We start from the raw sequence: 16,740 nt of genomic DNA, 5'->3' as shown, positions 1-16,740 counted from the left end.
CATGACCTTGTGAACACACACTCAACATGACTTGATGACAATCTATCTCGAACCAACAAGACAACATATGCTCAGTGTGATTGACTGTGGGACTGTCTAATGATGAACGCAACACATGCGACACTTCGGATAGACCTTCAGACGACCATGACGGCACTTGCGCGACAGTGGTTACAACATCATGAGTGAGTGTGATAGATGTTTACATAGCGAACACACCTCAAACACAAACCATCAACGTCACTAGAACAAGGTCCCAAGCATGATATAAAAATAAACATGTCGAAGATGATAATTGGTCAAACAAGTGAAAAGGAAGCAAGACATGTAGAGAAAAAACATGAAATGACTTTTGTGTTTGTGCACATGCATGTTACTAAGGACAGGATGATATGAAAATGACAAGTAGTCCTGCAAACTCAACTAAGAGGTGTACTTCAAAATGTGTTCTTTACTTACCATACTTACCCTCGAGATGATCATGCATCCGACAGAGTTTGCATGCGGTCCTGATATTTTTCCATTACCTGGTCTCTTGGGCCTTCTCCACGACTCCTTTGGAGTGATCTTAGCATGTCATCTTTTCCTGTAGTCAATGAGCAATGGATCAACATGGTTTCAATGAGAAGTGACTGTTGTCGAGATGAGGCCATGGGAGGCCCATTTGCGCAGTTTTTGAGTGTAAGACAGACAGGTCAGTTTAGACAAAATTGCGCATTTTTTAGTCATGGGACACTGTTGAGGGATGGTTGTCTTAGGAGGAAACCTATGTGCAATTTCTGAGTGCAGTGCAACCTGGGTAGCTAAGAGGCAATACTAGGCAGTTTCTAGGTGCAAGGCAAACTAAGCAGCTAAGAGACAATACTACGCAATTTCTATTGACAGTGGGTTCTGGCTGGGGAAGAACACTGGAGGAAACCACTGCACAGTTTTGGATGCCAAGGGATGTTAGGGTCTCTGCACATGATGGGGTTTCAGTAGGTAAGGGAGGAAGCTTGACCATTGCAGAAGAAAAGTGCAAAGTTCCGGGAAGTTGGATGAGGCTAGGTTTCTTGGGAATTTGGCTAAGTGTGTGATCAATCACACAAATGTAAATAGTGATAGGACTTGACTGTGATCACACACGGACACTTAGTGACACAACGTAGACCATCTGAATCCATAAGACATACATTTCTTGATGCAACAACCTTCTTGACAAGAGTGCGTGAAGTGAGAGTGAAACATGTCTATGTGATAACAGCCACTCATATGCACACAATTCCCTTGAAGAAAAATAGCATTCCCTTTGTAAGCCAAACAACAACCCCTATGCCCAAAGGTGACACATGTTGCATAAAGGTGAGAACATGAACAACTCTTAAGATAAAGGAGTGGAAGCTTGAGATAATCAACTTACTGACAAGTGACCAAGGATGATTGATCGTAGGATTCAAGGTAGGCTCTAAAATTTGCATGCGAACCAAAATTTTGGAGGGTAGTTGTAGACGCTACAACAGACAGTTACAACAGGCCCATATCACCAAGGAAGGAATATATTGCTTGACATAATGAGAGCGAGGTGGATTCAAATACAATATCTTGAGCCTTAAAGCACATCTTGAGGCAAAAACGAAATAAATGATTCTCTGTTGCATCTCATTTGTATAATTCCTTGTAGTTCTGGTCTTTGTCTAATTCCTTGTAACTATGCTCTTGCAATCTTGTAGTTATCTCATCTTAATTTGGTAATCTAATAATTAAAAGAGAATTTATGAGAAGCATATACAAGTGATAAATAGACATTGTTATCATTATTCATTTAAAAATGCTTCTCTAATCGGATCTTGTGATCTGTTTAACAAGTGATATTGGCTATAACGCCTTAAATTTACCCTTGTTTCCCAACAAATATAATGATAAATTAATCAATATAATAACATTATTCAACAAAAACAAACATGTATGTCTCCAACAACTGATGAATAGAATGAATGTAACACTATGCACACACTCTGTTTGTATGTCTCCAACAATTGATGAATAGAATGGATGTAACAACGTCTAAACACTCTGATTGTATGTCTCCAACAGTGGATGAGTAGAATGAATGTTTCAAATGAAAATTAGTAAGGGTTGATTTTTTATAGTTTTTTAATCTAGAATATAGTTGGTAAGGAAGATTGGCATGGATTGTCATCTCCCAAATCCAAATGTGTGTCTTGGATTGATTTGTACATGATCAAATAGTTGATAATATTTCATGGTTGATCCTTGTGCTTTCTTGTGTTTAATTCCTGAATTGAAAAGGCTGGTGTGTTTAATACTTGAATTGAAAGGGTTGGTGTCATTTATTGCATCCTCTGAACTAATTGCTTAATTGAATGGTGTCATTTATTGTCTTCAATAGGTTGAATGGTTAAACACACATGTAGATATGGTTGACACACATTTCACCTATTCTTGTGCAGGTATTACTAAGCAATGGGATGTGTTTCTCCATTGGAAATCAGTGGGTGATTGTTTGATGGGATAGGTGTACTCTTGGATAGAATTCAATGGAATGTTTTGTAGTGCATTTTGACTTAATTGGTAATTCAGAGCTAGAGGTAGTTGGGACAATATGTCTTGTCAACTTGTGATGTTAAGGCTTGGTGTTTGAGAGTTGTTGGTTCAATCAATATATGGGCCCATTTTGAACATAATTTAATAACTTATATAACTTAATATAAACTATTTATGTGCATCTTTTTTATGGTTTATGATCACTTCTTGATGGATTTGTAGGATCAATACTATAACTAGTATTGGTCCCTGCAGAACAGAAGAAGGCTCTCCCCTAGTTAATCTAAAATTATGTCAATTGGAGAGAAAAAAAAAAAAAGAGTTGAAGTGATTACAGCCATAAAAAGACAAAGCTTAATAGATATGAAACTAGCACTGAGGCAAATTTTGGATGGTACGGACCCTTAAAAGTAACCATAGAAAAACACCACAAATGCAATTTTTTGTGTTGTCGGGCAACACAAATTAAAGAGATAAGATCTGCAACTTTCATGTTGTCGTGTGATATAAAAATTCTATAATATGTCACAACATGTGGAATTCCTTGAATACTAGTGACTTGATACCAAGAGTCTGTTGTTACAATTGATCATCATACGTATAGTCAGAATTTGGAAAGTCATATCGAGATCCAGAGATTATGAAGAAATTAATGTTCGTTGGTTGTATTTTCGTATTTGGCGATTTTGCTTCATTTTAATTAAAATTATGGACTCTTAATGTGCAGGTGTTCTCTGGAGTATGCCTTAAAACTGATTTTGGTAAGAGTTTTTTTTTTATGAAGGAAACATAATAAAGACCCAAGATCTAAAGACAATCTGACAAGAGTGAAAGTCTACCCCGAAAAAATATATCTTTGAAATAATTTTTCTTGAAATGAATCTAGTAAGTAAAAACCACTAATAACTAACCCACCACTAATTTTACAACCAAATTATGATAAGTCAAAAAAAAAATTTAATACGTTTTAGGAAAAAAAAAAAAACACTATGATGGAACCCCAAACAGTTTTCTTCATCAATACAGTTTTCTTCACCCATATAGACTATTGTTTTGCACTAGCCCCGATCCTGCACTTTTAGGGTGAGTTTTGGTTTGTTTTAAACAAGATATGTTGAATAATTTCATAGGGAATTAAATGAGAAATTAAAAAATCGTAATTTTGAATAGTAATTCTATACACCATTTTGCATACAGCTAAATTCATTGCTATATATAAAAATATGACAAAACATTACCATCCATTCTGAATCACCATATTACAGCTTTAAAAAACAAACAGTAACCTCATTAACCTACGCGCCTTTCATTTACATCTTTTGGATCCATATATGCTCATTCTGAATTTATATGCTCCATATAACAACGAAAAATAATTTTAGGGAACACTAGATGCCTATGGACTATTAGATATTAGGTCTCTCATAATCGCTAGAGATCTAATCTCTCAATGAACACAGGGGAGATATGGGAAGAGAAATGTAAATCAGGGCCATTAGCAGGATTTTTCAATGAGCTATTTGACCGCATAATGCTTAAGGATATTACCCCTCGTCCCATATGCCCTACCTGGAGGAATGGGAATTCTGTTGCAGAGGGCATTGCGAAAATACTTTACAGATTCCTAGTTCATACTTTTTTGTATGCAAGATTAAAGCAACTAACTACATGGCCCTTATTTTATGGAATCTCTGATCATGATGCAATTTTTCTGGAATAGAAGGGAGAGCATGATGTCAATGTGTTGCCATTTAAATTTAACCACTAATGGCTTCAAGAAAAGGAACTAGTGAACCTGATCATACACTCTTGGCAGCGGCCATTGGAGAGAAATCATACCAATAAGATGGATATCGTCTCTCATAAAGTGTGCAGGTTGAAATCAGAGGTCAAATCATGGGTCTGCAAGCGAAAAAAGGAACTCCATCAGGAGTTTTCAGTTATGGAAAATGAAATTGAGTTTCTGATGGATCCCACTCTCCCTGAATTTTTCTCTGATCAAATTAAGAAGATAGTCTTGGAGCTTATTATCCGGAAGAATAATATTCTAAAATCCTAGGAAGACGAATGGAGGCTCATAAGCAGATTGGCCTAGATTCAGGGTGGCAATAAGAACACCCAATTTTTTCATAAGGCAACATCCAACAGGAAAAGCATGAATACAATTTAGTATATTCGTAATGCAGAAGATAGATTGCTCACGTCGTTGAATGACATCCAATAAGAAGTTGCCAATTTTTACAGTAAACAATTCACTGCTTCAAATGTATCTCACATTGAGGATCAATTGGAATTGGTCAACTTATTCCCCTGCACGGTAAAAGATGAAGATATTGAGCACATGGATAGACCTATCTCTTCTGATGAGCAGCATGGTGTGTTGAAATAACTTGCCAAGGATAAAATCCGAGGTCCAGACGGATGGTTGATGGAACTATTCACATTTTTCTTTGATTTGATGGGATCAGAGCTCATTGATACGGTGGAGGAGTCTCACCTTCAGGGGCACATTCCAGGTGCTATCAATTCCACCTTTCTCACTCTTATACCTAAAAAAAGATAATTCTTCATGTTTTTTTATTGTAAACCAATCTCTCTCTGTAATGTTATATAAGATGAGCTCTAAATTAATTACTAACATAATTAAGCAGATATTGTCAGAACACATTACTCTGGAGAAGTTTGCAATATTACTCTAGAGAAGTTTGGTTTTCTTGCAGAAAGAAGAATACAGGGCGTTGTTAGAATCACACAAGAATGTATTCACTCTATTAAATCCTGTAAACTGAAAGCCTGCCTCATAAAGATTGACCTTATAAAATCCTATGACAGGGTATCCTACATAGAATCGGCTTCCCTTGTAGACATATTAACTGGATCATGGCCTGTGTCTCGACAACAAATTTAGCAGTGTTGATCAAAGGACAGCCAAAAGAATTTTTCCACATTTCCAGAGGACTAAGGACTAAGGCAAGGTTATGCACTCTCTCCACTATTATTCATTTTGGTTATGGATGGGCTTAGCAGAGGATTGAGAGAAGCTAAGGAGGCAGGAAGGATTTCTGGGTGCAGGGTCACTAACAACATTCATCTATCCCATTTAATGTTCGTAGATGATTTTCTTGGACTTGGTGAGGCGAAGCTCTCGGAATGGAAGAATTTTCATCAAATTATAACTAAATTTGGGAATTCTTATGGAAGAATTGTCATCAAATTATGACTAAATTTGAGAATTCTTTTGGAAGAATTGTCATCAACTTATAACTAAATTTGGGAATTCTTCTGGCCTCATCCTAAAGAAGTATAAATGAGAACATATCTCTGATAGTATTGAGGAAGAAGGATAAATCAGAAAATATCTCTGATAGTATTGAGGAGGAGGTTACTAAACAATTATTGATATCTATGGGATCAAGGGCAGAAATCTATCTGGAGGATTCAAGTACTCAGCATTTCATTTGAAGCCTAATAATTACGAGAAACGGGATTGGAGATAGCTAATCCAAAAATTTGAAAAGAAATTGTCCTTATGGGAAAACAAATGGATTTCTTTGGGTGGAAGAATGATTATGATTAAGGCAATCCTACAAGGCATCTCGGTCTATTGGATGCACTCGTTCCATTTAGCGATGTCAGTCATCCAAATAGTTGACTCTCTCATTGTTGATTTACTTTGGGTCAGCAGCAGAAACAAAAGGAAGTTTCATCTATCTAAAGTAGACTCTATTTGCAGGCCCATTGTAGATGGGGGTTGGGGAATTAAAGGCACCAAGCACTTCAATCTTCCTCTACTTTCCAAGAATCTATGGAGGACTTTTAAGGTTTCTGGTATCTGGCAGGATATTATTAGTGAGAAGTACCTTAATCACTCTAATTTGGAAGAATGGGTCTTAGCTAAGGCTCTGGAAAAGAACAAGGCATCTTTTATATTTCGCAACTTGATGAAATCAAAGCGATGGTTGTGTGGCAATCTCAAATGGGAAGTAGGTTGTGTAGATGCCATTATTGGATTGGTTGGGGAACATATTCTCTCCCCTCCCATTATTCATTATCTACATAGGCGTGGGCACATTACTGTAGTACATATTCGCAAGATGCAGAAATCCAATTTATGCAATTTAGGGATAGTTTTGTGCGAAGGTAAACAGGCTCACATGGGATGGAAGATTCTTAGGCTCAAGGGGGATGTTGGGGATGTTGAGACTGAGTATATGTTTTCTTTGTAGATCAACATTTGAGGATGCTCTGCACCTTTTCTTGAGCCGCACATTCACTGTCTCCATTTGAGAGAAGGTATCTGCTTCCCTTAATATTATTCCACAAGTAGACAGAACTACTATTGTTGCATGTCTCATTAATTGAACAAAGAGGAAACTTCTTTCTAAGAGTGCAAGGCTATTACATTACACAGATTCTGGGGAATCTGGTGTTCCAGAAACAGTTATATTTTGAGAATAAATCCCTGAGTTAAGATCCACTACTTTGAACATAGTGGCTTATTCTCGATTTATTTTTAGGGGAGTTAAGATTCACTATTTATTTTAAAATAATTATGATTTTTTTTTCCTTTTTAATTAAGTAAAAGATTTTATCATATTAACAAGTTTTATATGGTATGAGTTGTGGGTTTTTTGGATATCTGGTATTGATGTCATAATATTGTTTACAGATTAAGAATCTTCATGGTTAAGTCAACATCAATTTCCATAATTAACACTATTTTTTCATGTTTTCTAAATTTATATATGTTTATATTATATATTAATTTTTTTATAATAATAATAATAATATAATTTATTTAGTTTTAATAATTTTTTTATTTATCAAAGATAGATGTATTAGAAGTGTTTAGATGAATATTATATATATATATATATATATAAACCTCATTTAATTTATATTGTTGCACTAGTTAATAATTAAACTAAACTTCCAACATACACACCACACAAACTCAACATCCTACTTTTATTAGGGCTTCCATAACTTTAACTTAATTATCCGTACTTGTTAGAGTGTCTATTTTAGAATAGCCCTTAAAAAACTTTAACTTAATTATCAAAACTTATTAGGTGGATTATAAGGATTTATCCTCCATAGAATACTCGTAAGATATTTGTATAATATTTATAAATCGATAATTGAAATCTATATCTAAATTAGTTATTTCTTTTTTGTTTTTTTAACTAAATTGATTAATTAAAAAATTCATATAAACATTCAACAACTGTCATATAAAAAGAATTATATTTTTTTGGCATTAATATTGACCCAGGGTATTATTTATAAATTAAAAACTTCACTAATATATTAGATGAATCTATATAATTAAAAAAAATTAAATATTTGTTTTTTTCTCATATATATATATATAATATACCTCTCAATTATTTAATTTAATTTATATAATTAGATTAGTTAATCTAAAATTATGTAATTAAAAAAAAAAATCCAAAAATTCTTGATTGATATGAAACCTAAGACTGAATATGGCAAATTTTGAGTCGTACAGAACCTTAAAAGTACCCATAGAAAAATACCATATACAAATTTTTGTGTCGTCGGCGACACAGATTATATTCTAGTGAGACAAAATAAAAGAGGTCATATCTGCAACATGTGGAATTTGGAAAGTCATATCGAGATCCAGAGATGGTGAAGGAATTAATGTTCGTTGGTTGTATTTTTGTATTTGGTGATTTTGTTTTATTTTAAATTAAAATTATGGATTTTTAATGGGTAGGTGGGTGTTTTCTCTATTATATTTTTAATGTGTTTTTGGAGTTTATTTTCGGAAAATTGTTTTTTCGAGTTTATTTTTTTATGAAGAAAATAAATTAAAGATTTAAAAAATAATTTAATAAGATTGAAAGTTTATTTATAAACCAATAAATTTTTTATATTTTTTTTTAAAATAAATTCTATAAATAAAAATTATTTATAACTACTCACTACTAAGTTTGCAAGTGAATTATGATAAGTTAAAAATATATATAGCAAAAAAATATTTTTTAAAACACTATGTAATCTTGATGGAATGCCCACAATTTTTTCTTTACCATTGTAGACTATTCTTTTGCACTAGTGCAGATCCTGCACTTTTAGGGTACATTTTGGTTTGTTTTAAATCAGATACGTTTAATAATTTTATAAAATATTAAATGAGAAATTGAAAAATCGTAATTTTGAATAGTTAAGTCATTACAATATAAATGATCATTTTGTATATAGCTAAATTCATTTTATGTATAAAAATATGATAAAACATTACTATTAATTATGAATTACCATATTACAGTTTTAAAAAACAATTAGTAATCTCATTAACTTTTTTTCCAGAAGAAAAAGCAGCTATCTTTCTATTAGAAACAAAAAGAGAATACATATTCATGAGATGTTTTGTAAACTTCTATCAGTTCTCCTATATATCTCATATCTAAATCCCATTTGTTACAAAATTGTCTAAGTTTTCCCTATATTTATCTATTAACTACTTAACATTGCATACTGTCCATTAAAAAATATTTAGCAAACAAAATTACAGTTATATTTTTCCCAAAATATCATACTTTCGCCTAAAATGTCGAATCTTTTCTTCCATCAACTCCTAACTGTGATTGATGCATCCAACATTTGTCATTACATCTTGTTCATAAGCAACAAAATGTACCTTACATGGTTTCTTTGAGATTCCTCTTTTTGAGAGGTTGGGACTCTAATTCTGCTCTCTATATATATGACCAAATTCAATATAATGTAAAGTGCTCACCCTATGCAGGATTCTCATCATCTAGATAGATAAGATGCGAGGATTATGTAATATTCCCCTTTTTTGTTATGGTCAAAATGGACAAAATATGCCCATGGTATTTGCCTTGGTTTTTTGAGGGAAAACATTAAAATAAAGTTTTTAGAGAGTCTATCAAGCCTATAAAAGGGGAAACGAGCTAGGAATTTCGTAGATCCCCAGTCTATCTATCTAATTGTGTTTTGTTGAGAACTTTTTGGATCCATCCAGGATCCACAATTGTACTTCAAACCTTGTGGGTGTGGTTTGTCTAGTGGATCCATGATTTGTCTAGTGGATCCATCGAGGATCCATGATTGTGCTTCAGTGTCTTGACTTCTCTTTTGATGGGCAACCTTGTATGCCATTAGCTAGGGTGTCTATGTTATCAATGTGGCATGCATTATTTGTAGTAGTTAATTAAATAAGCAAGTGCATATTCTTTCTAGATCCCTTTGTATTCAGTGTTTTGTTGGATGAGTTTTTAATTAGAACACTCAAGTGTGCCATGTTTATTAAAAATTTTGATGTTAGGGATCTTACAGTGGTATCAGAGCTAGCAGGATACAGTGGTATCAGAGCTATCCATCCTGCTAGCCTAAGGGTGTTTTTATTGCAAATCGAAAGTGTTTTTTTATTGTAGATCGAGTGTCAAGAGAAACTAGTCTTTGGTAATTCTGCATAATCACCCTAGCTAGTAAAGCTTCCAATTTCTGTGGTTTTCTGTAACTATCCTAATTGGCTGAATAATTTTATCTACAGGGAATTTGTTTGTTGGGATTAACCTTTCCTGTGGGAGATCAAAGAGCCTGATCTTCTCAAGAAGTCGAGATCTGCTACATTAATGTAGTAGAGAAAATTGATTACATTTAAATAATAATAACTATTATTATTATTATTAATTACAGGGACATACTTGTTAGCCACTCTAAGGGCTGAGATGTCACATGACAGATCGCTCAAGCTGATCCCTTGATGAATCGAGGATCATTTGAGAGATCTAGCACAGACGCCGACTTGGCCATAGATACCACAAAATTTGTTGAAGATAATTTGCCTGGGACGAAAGACCTCACGATTCCACAGAGGAAATTGAGGCTCTGAACAGAAGGAGTAAGGATGTAATCCTCAGAAGTTGTTTGAAGGCCTATTGTCTGGTTGCAATAGCGAAAAGTAAGGCTTTTATTTGGGGTCGCAGCACTACTATTTACCATATCAACATACCGTCTCAATTACGTATCACAAGAGATCAAAGTGTAAGTGGGTTTGCAGGAGCCGAGGGCCTGCTGGTCATCTAAGTCAATAGTCTGGGGTCCAAATTATTCTTATTGGTTGTCAAACTATAAAGTAGCATTCATCTAGCTGTGGTCGTGTTATTCATTCTTCAGAGGACCAACTTTTTACCAATAGTTGAAGTATTCATCATATCTGAATTTTCTGGAGGTTAGGCTAATTACACTATTGCAGAATTGATTAGGTTCAAGTGTTGTGTCATCGTAGTGAATTTTACAGGTCGAGTTATCAGAGGAAATCTATCCATTCAACCGCCAAAGGGAAAAATATGTGCCAACGCTAACATTATATTGATCTGCAACATTGATGGTGTGAGGGACGAGCATGGTCCATGTATAAAAAAAAAAAACACCACTCATGGCAAAAGACACAGTAAAACAGAGTAAGCTTCTAGCAACAATAAAACTGAGGATTAGCTTCTAATTCATGAAAAATACATTCATATGAGACTGCGACTCATCCACCAAGTAGAAACAAGGTTTACAGATATTTTTACTTTACGCTAAATAACACAGTGAAACAAAAGTAAAAACAAGGTTTACAGATATTTTCACTTCACACTAAATAACACAGTGAAACACAAGTAACTTCACGTGCCCACCAAATTTGCTCTACAATTTTATCCTCGGAGACCCTCGCTCTTTTCTTTTTCTTATTCACAAAAAATGACTTTTACATGCTTCTTTATCTCAACATACAATTTTTACATTAATGCATGAGAGAGAAAATAATTAATACATTGTTGTTGTTGAGTGTGATCAAAATCGGGCAGGTGTTTGTGAAGTGTGGGAAATAGTCCCGGAATGAATGCTTTCCAAAATCTAATTATCAAAATACATTAAATGCCTTAAATTCTTTGTTGTGTTGAGGAATGGTTCATGCGGTACTCTGTTCTGGCTTAAGTCCTTCCATCTTCAAACAGAGACGCAACTTACAAAAATACTTCTCACAAGTATGGCTGCTGTCAGGGTGTTTAACACGGTGGTTGGGATTAATATTTCCAACAGCCCCCCTTCATCACAATCACTGCCTTTGACGATTCCCAAACAGTTTCTGAGATAAACCAAACTTTCACGTGCCAATGACCTTGTGAAGATAACAGCAAATTGTTCTTGTGACCTGCAATGCTGCAACACAATTTCATCATTGTTAATCAACTCTCTAATAAAATGATATTTAGCATCAATATGCTTGGTCCTCTTATGAAAGACATAATTTTTGACAATGCAATTGCTGAGGTGTTGTCGCAAAAAATAGTTGTTGTTCCCTCTTGGTCATGACTAAGATCCCTCAACATCCTTCTCATCCAAACTGCCTAACATGTTGTTGATGTTGCTGCCACATATTCAGCTTATGTTGTTGACAGTGACACTATTGGCTGCTTCTTGGAGACCCATGAAATGGCTCCAGAACCCAAATGAAAAACATATCCTGACGTGCTCTTTCTGTCATCGACACTTCTTGTCCAACCACTATCAGTGTAACCAACCATCCTGAAATCACTTGTTGCTGTGTACAAAACGCCATACTGTTTTGTCCCATTGACATACTTTAGAATCATTTTTGTCACTTGCCAATGTGTCTCCTTGGGTGTCTCCATAAACCTCAACACCAAACTTACTGCATACATTATATCCGGCCTAGTGGCGGTCAAATACATCAAGCTACATATCATGCTTTTGTATAATGTCGGATTGACATAGTTGTTGCAATCTTCTTTGCTCAACTTCAACCCCATGACACTTGGAGTTGGTGCGGGCTCATTGTTCTGCATTTTAAACCTCTCCAAAATTTATGCCACATACTTCGCTTGAGAAATAAAAATGTCATTTTCTGTTTGTTTCCCTTCTATGCCTAAAAAATATCTTAACAATCCCAAGTCAATCATTTCAAATTCACTCTTTATGACTTGTTTGAAATCATCGATGAGGAAATCATCACTGCCTATAAAAATCAAATCATCTACATATAAGACGACAATGAGAATCTTACCTTCGCTCTCTTTGATGTAGAGAGTAGGCTCACTATCACATTTGTCGAAACCATTGTCCAACAAGTAGGCATCTATCCTGTTGTACCATGCACACGGCACTTGCTTCAACCCATAAAGAGCTTTCCTCAACTGATACACTTTGCCTTCTTGGCCTTCTACCTCATAACCCTGTGTTTGCACAACATACACTTCTTATTTTAGCACCCCATTTAAGAACATTGATTTTACGTCCATTTGATACCCTCTTGATTTATGTTGCGCGGCAATCACCACAACTGCGTGCACTGTCTCCATCCTTGCGAGTGGTGTGAACGTCTTCGTGTAATCTCTGCCATGCTGTTGCTTGTATCCTTTGACGACTAGCCTTGCTTTATGCCTTTCAATCTTTCTCTCAATGCTGCTTTTGGTCTTATAGACCCACTTCACTCCAATGACATGTTTTCCTTTCGAAAGGCTCACTAACTCCCATATGTCATTCCTTTCTATTGCTTCTATTTCTTCCTCCATTGTCGCAACTCATTTTCTTCTTTGACTATATCTTCAAAATGGATTGGGTCATCTACATGACAAAATAATGCAAATAAGGAATTCAAACCAGCGCTGCTATCAACTTCTTCTTGGTCATAAATTTCATTTAAATTTTTGAATTTTGGTCTTCTTGTGCTTGTTGAAGATGGGCTTGACATGTCACTTGGTGTTGCACTTTGCGAAGTTCTTGGAGAAACACTTGCTTGGTTGCGCGAAACTGTCTTATTATTTGTTGATGGTGTTGCTTAGTGCCTGCTTTGTTGCGCTTGAATAGGTGTAGGAGTCATTGTTGAGGAATTAATTGTTGTTGTTAAATCCTCTTTGTCCTCATGTGGTAGACATGATTTGACATTGACTGTCTTTTCTAAGCTTCCATCCCATGCTTCCTCTTCTATAAACTGCATATCTCTGCTGATTATGACCTTCTTGGTTAATAAATTGTAGAGTTTGTATGCGTTGGATTCATCACTATATCCAACAAATATACATTTCTCCCCCTTGCTCTCAACCTTCTTCCTCAACTCATCTGGAACATGTGCATACGCCACACATCCAAAAACTCTCATGTGAGTGACACTATGTTTTTTTCCACTCCATGCCTCTTTAGGAACTATGTTCTGGATGCTTTTGGTTGGACATCTATTCAAGATATATGTTGCACAAGCGACAGCTTCAGCCCAAAACAATGTAAACTTTGAAACGGGAACTATAAACTCAAAACGGGAACTCTGGCCCAAAAACCCCAAAAAAACCACAAAAACAGTGCTCAAAACGAAAAGTGTGTATACTGGAACGATGTTTTTTTTTTTTAGGTGTCAATTTTGCGGCTGTTTTAAAAATGGCAGTGACTACGAAATTTTCTACGAAATTTTCCTGCAAAATATAGCTTCAGAACAAAAGTGTTGATACTGGAATAATGATTTTTTTTTTAGGTGTCAATTTTGCGGCTGTTTTAAAAATGGCAGTGACTACGAAATTTTCTACGAAATTTTCTTGCAAAATATAGCTTCAGAACAAAAGTGTTGATACTGGAATCGACCCGCCGCCGGTCCGGTGGGGCGGGGCGGCCCGGGGGTGCCGCCGCGTGGAATTGGTAATGTGGATCGTCATTTGATGCGTGGATTTGGTAAAACCCAAGCTGCCCGTCAATGGAGAATGTCTGCGTCTTTTCACTTTGCCGAGTCTCTCTGTCGCGTACTGTCTCTTTGTCCGTTGTATCGCACCTACAAGCTGACGTCCACCCTCGAAACCTGTAGTCGGGGATGCGAAGGCAACCTAACGTCACCTTAAAATTTTCATCAAAACTATAATGCTAACTATATATAATTGGAGTACAGACAAAATAATAGAGCTCGACCAAATATAGATATCGTTGCTCAAACATTCACATAATAAATAACAAATTTAATATATACAATTAATTTTTGAAAAACATGATGCTTGGACCATTGTTGACCTAAGAGGCATCCTTCACAGTATCATATAATAAAATACAATATATTACAATAGTCATTAAGAGTCCATGAAGTGTAATATGGTCTTGAAATACACTATACATGTGAGGACTTCCAACCAAAGGGCGTATGCATCACTAAAGAACTTATCCAATCCTAATATTTGTATTGTTCCAAAGCATAAGGGTTCAATGAATATGCACGGTTGTTTTTTAACTAAGCGCAATCATATCTATGAGAATCCTCCTATTTGAATTCTCTCATGCATCCCCCTAGCAACTTCCCCTGAATCCTTCTTCTTATTCCAAGAATGGAGGTGAGACACCTCTTTAGTCTTCCTAGTCAGAATTTGCCTCCAAAATTTCTTTAGATGCTACAGCAAGCTCACAGGGAGTTTAGAACATGGCTTTTTTGTTTACCACCTGTAAATATCCATATGTTTTTATTTATTTTTTATGCTACGACAAGCTCACAAGGAGTTTTGAACATGGGAGTTTTGAACATGGATTTTTTGTTGCCTCTTATAGCATATGCTTATGCACATACAACATGTAATTTTTATATATCAATGAAAATTACGTATTTTCCAAAAGGCGGAAAAAAAATGTTATAAAATTAAATTCAAATAAAATATTTTGATTGTGAAATGAGAGATGGTTTATGGGCATATTGTATTTATGAGCCATGGTATTATCCCATGGTATTGTAACAAAGAATATTTACAAGTTAATAATATCTATGGCAAACATATTATTATATTGTAAGGTTATTGTAAGTATTAAAGCTTTGATGTGTATGGTTCCATTTTATAAGGTAAAATGGATCTGAAAATTGAATTGTATTATTTTTATTATTTTTAGCTTTTTAAGTACACTACAACATCTTCCTCATACTGGTCTTTATATTACTTTTAATGGACATGCAAATGTTTACCAATCCTTTATATATAATAAATTGGACATATTATTATAAGGTAAAATGGATCTTAAAATTGAATTTTATTATTTTTATTATTTTTAACTTTTTAAGTACACTACAACATCTTCCTCATACGGGGCTTTATATTACTTTTAATGGACATGCAAATGTTTACCAATCCTTTATATAATAAATTGGACATATTATTATAAATTCAACATATTAAGACGACATATGGGACAATGTTTCTGCACTTCCTTACATTACACCTACACATCACTCCTATAGTAGGTTGTAGAGCATCTCTCGGCACAATTATTGTTATTTTTTTTTAATTTTTAACCCATTTTTCATTATAGATGTTTAAACCCCTGAAGTACTCTAATTGTGGAGAGTTCAAAACTTAAACTAAACTTGAACTTGAAATTCCATCATCAGATGCTAGGTGAATTAGATGAAAAATCTCCAAAATATATAATGTCATTTGTTATTTAATACTTTTTATAATAATTTTATAACTGTATAAGTCACTATTAAAATTATTATCAGAAATAAAATCACTCTCCTGAGATACATGTCCAACCTATATTCAAATATGTAGATCTCATAGATCTCTCTAAAAATCGTCAAAAAAGTTATGTTATTTGTTATTTAATATTTTTTTATATTAATTTCATAATTCTATAAGTCACTATTAAAATTGAACATGTATTTACATGAAACCATTTATTTATTTTCCAAAAAAAACCAGCTTAATTTTATAATGAAAAATAAAACCACACTGTGGAGATACATGCCCAACCTGGGTATATCTCGTAGATCTATCCAAAAATTGTCACAAGGTCATCAGAAAATTGTTGCCGAAGATAAATATCCAGGTTGTCTATCAAATTATAGACGCATATAATGGCCTGATACAAAAACGAAAACATATAAATGTTGTTTCAGATGGACATATATACAAATGCTTTAAAACCTTATAGCAAAAAATCTGAATATGTGGTCTATCTTGTGCATATACCATTTTTTATCTTTTATTATATATATAATATTGTAATTTCAATTGACATATATATAAATGCGTTAAACCTTGTAGCAAAAAATCTGAATATGTGGTCTATCTGATGCATATATCATTTTTTATTTTTTATATGGGGTAATTTCATAATTATAAGTAAATCTGAACAAGTAAAGATAAGACTCAAAAATACAAACTAATTAAC

Source organism: Pinus tabuliformis, chromosome 7 (genome assembly GCF_031772625.1).
Source record: "Pinus tabuliformis cultivar Carrire ecotype Pingquan chromosome 7, CPIR1, whole genome shotgun sequence".
In the NCBI taxonomy this organism is placed as follows: Eukaryota; Viridiplantae; Streptophyta; class Pinopsida; order Pinales; family Pinaceae; genus Pinus; species Pinus tabuliformis.
Note: the sequence above shows the minus strand (reverse complement) of the source record.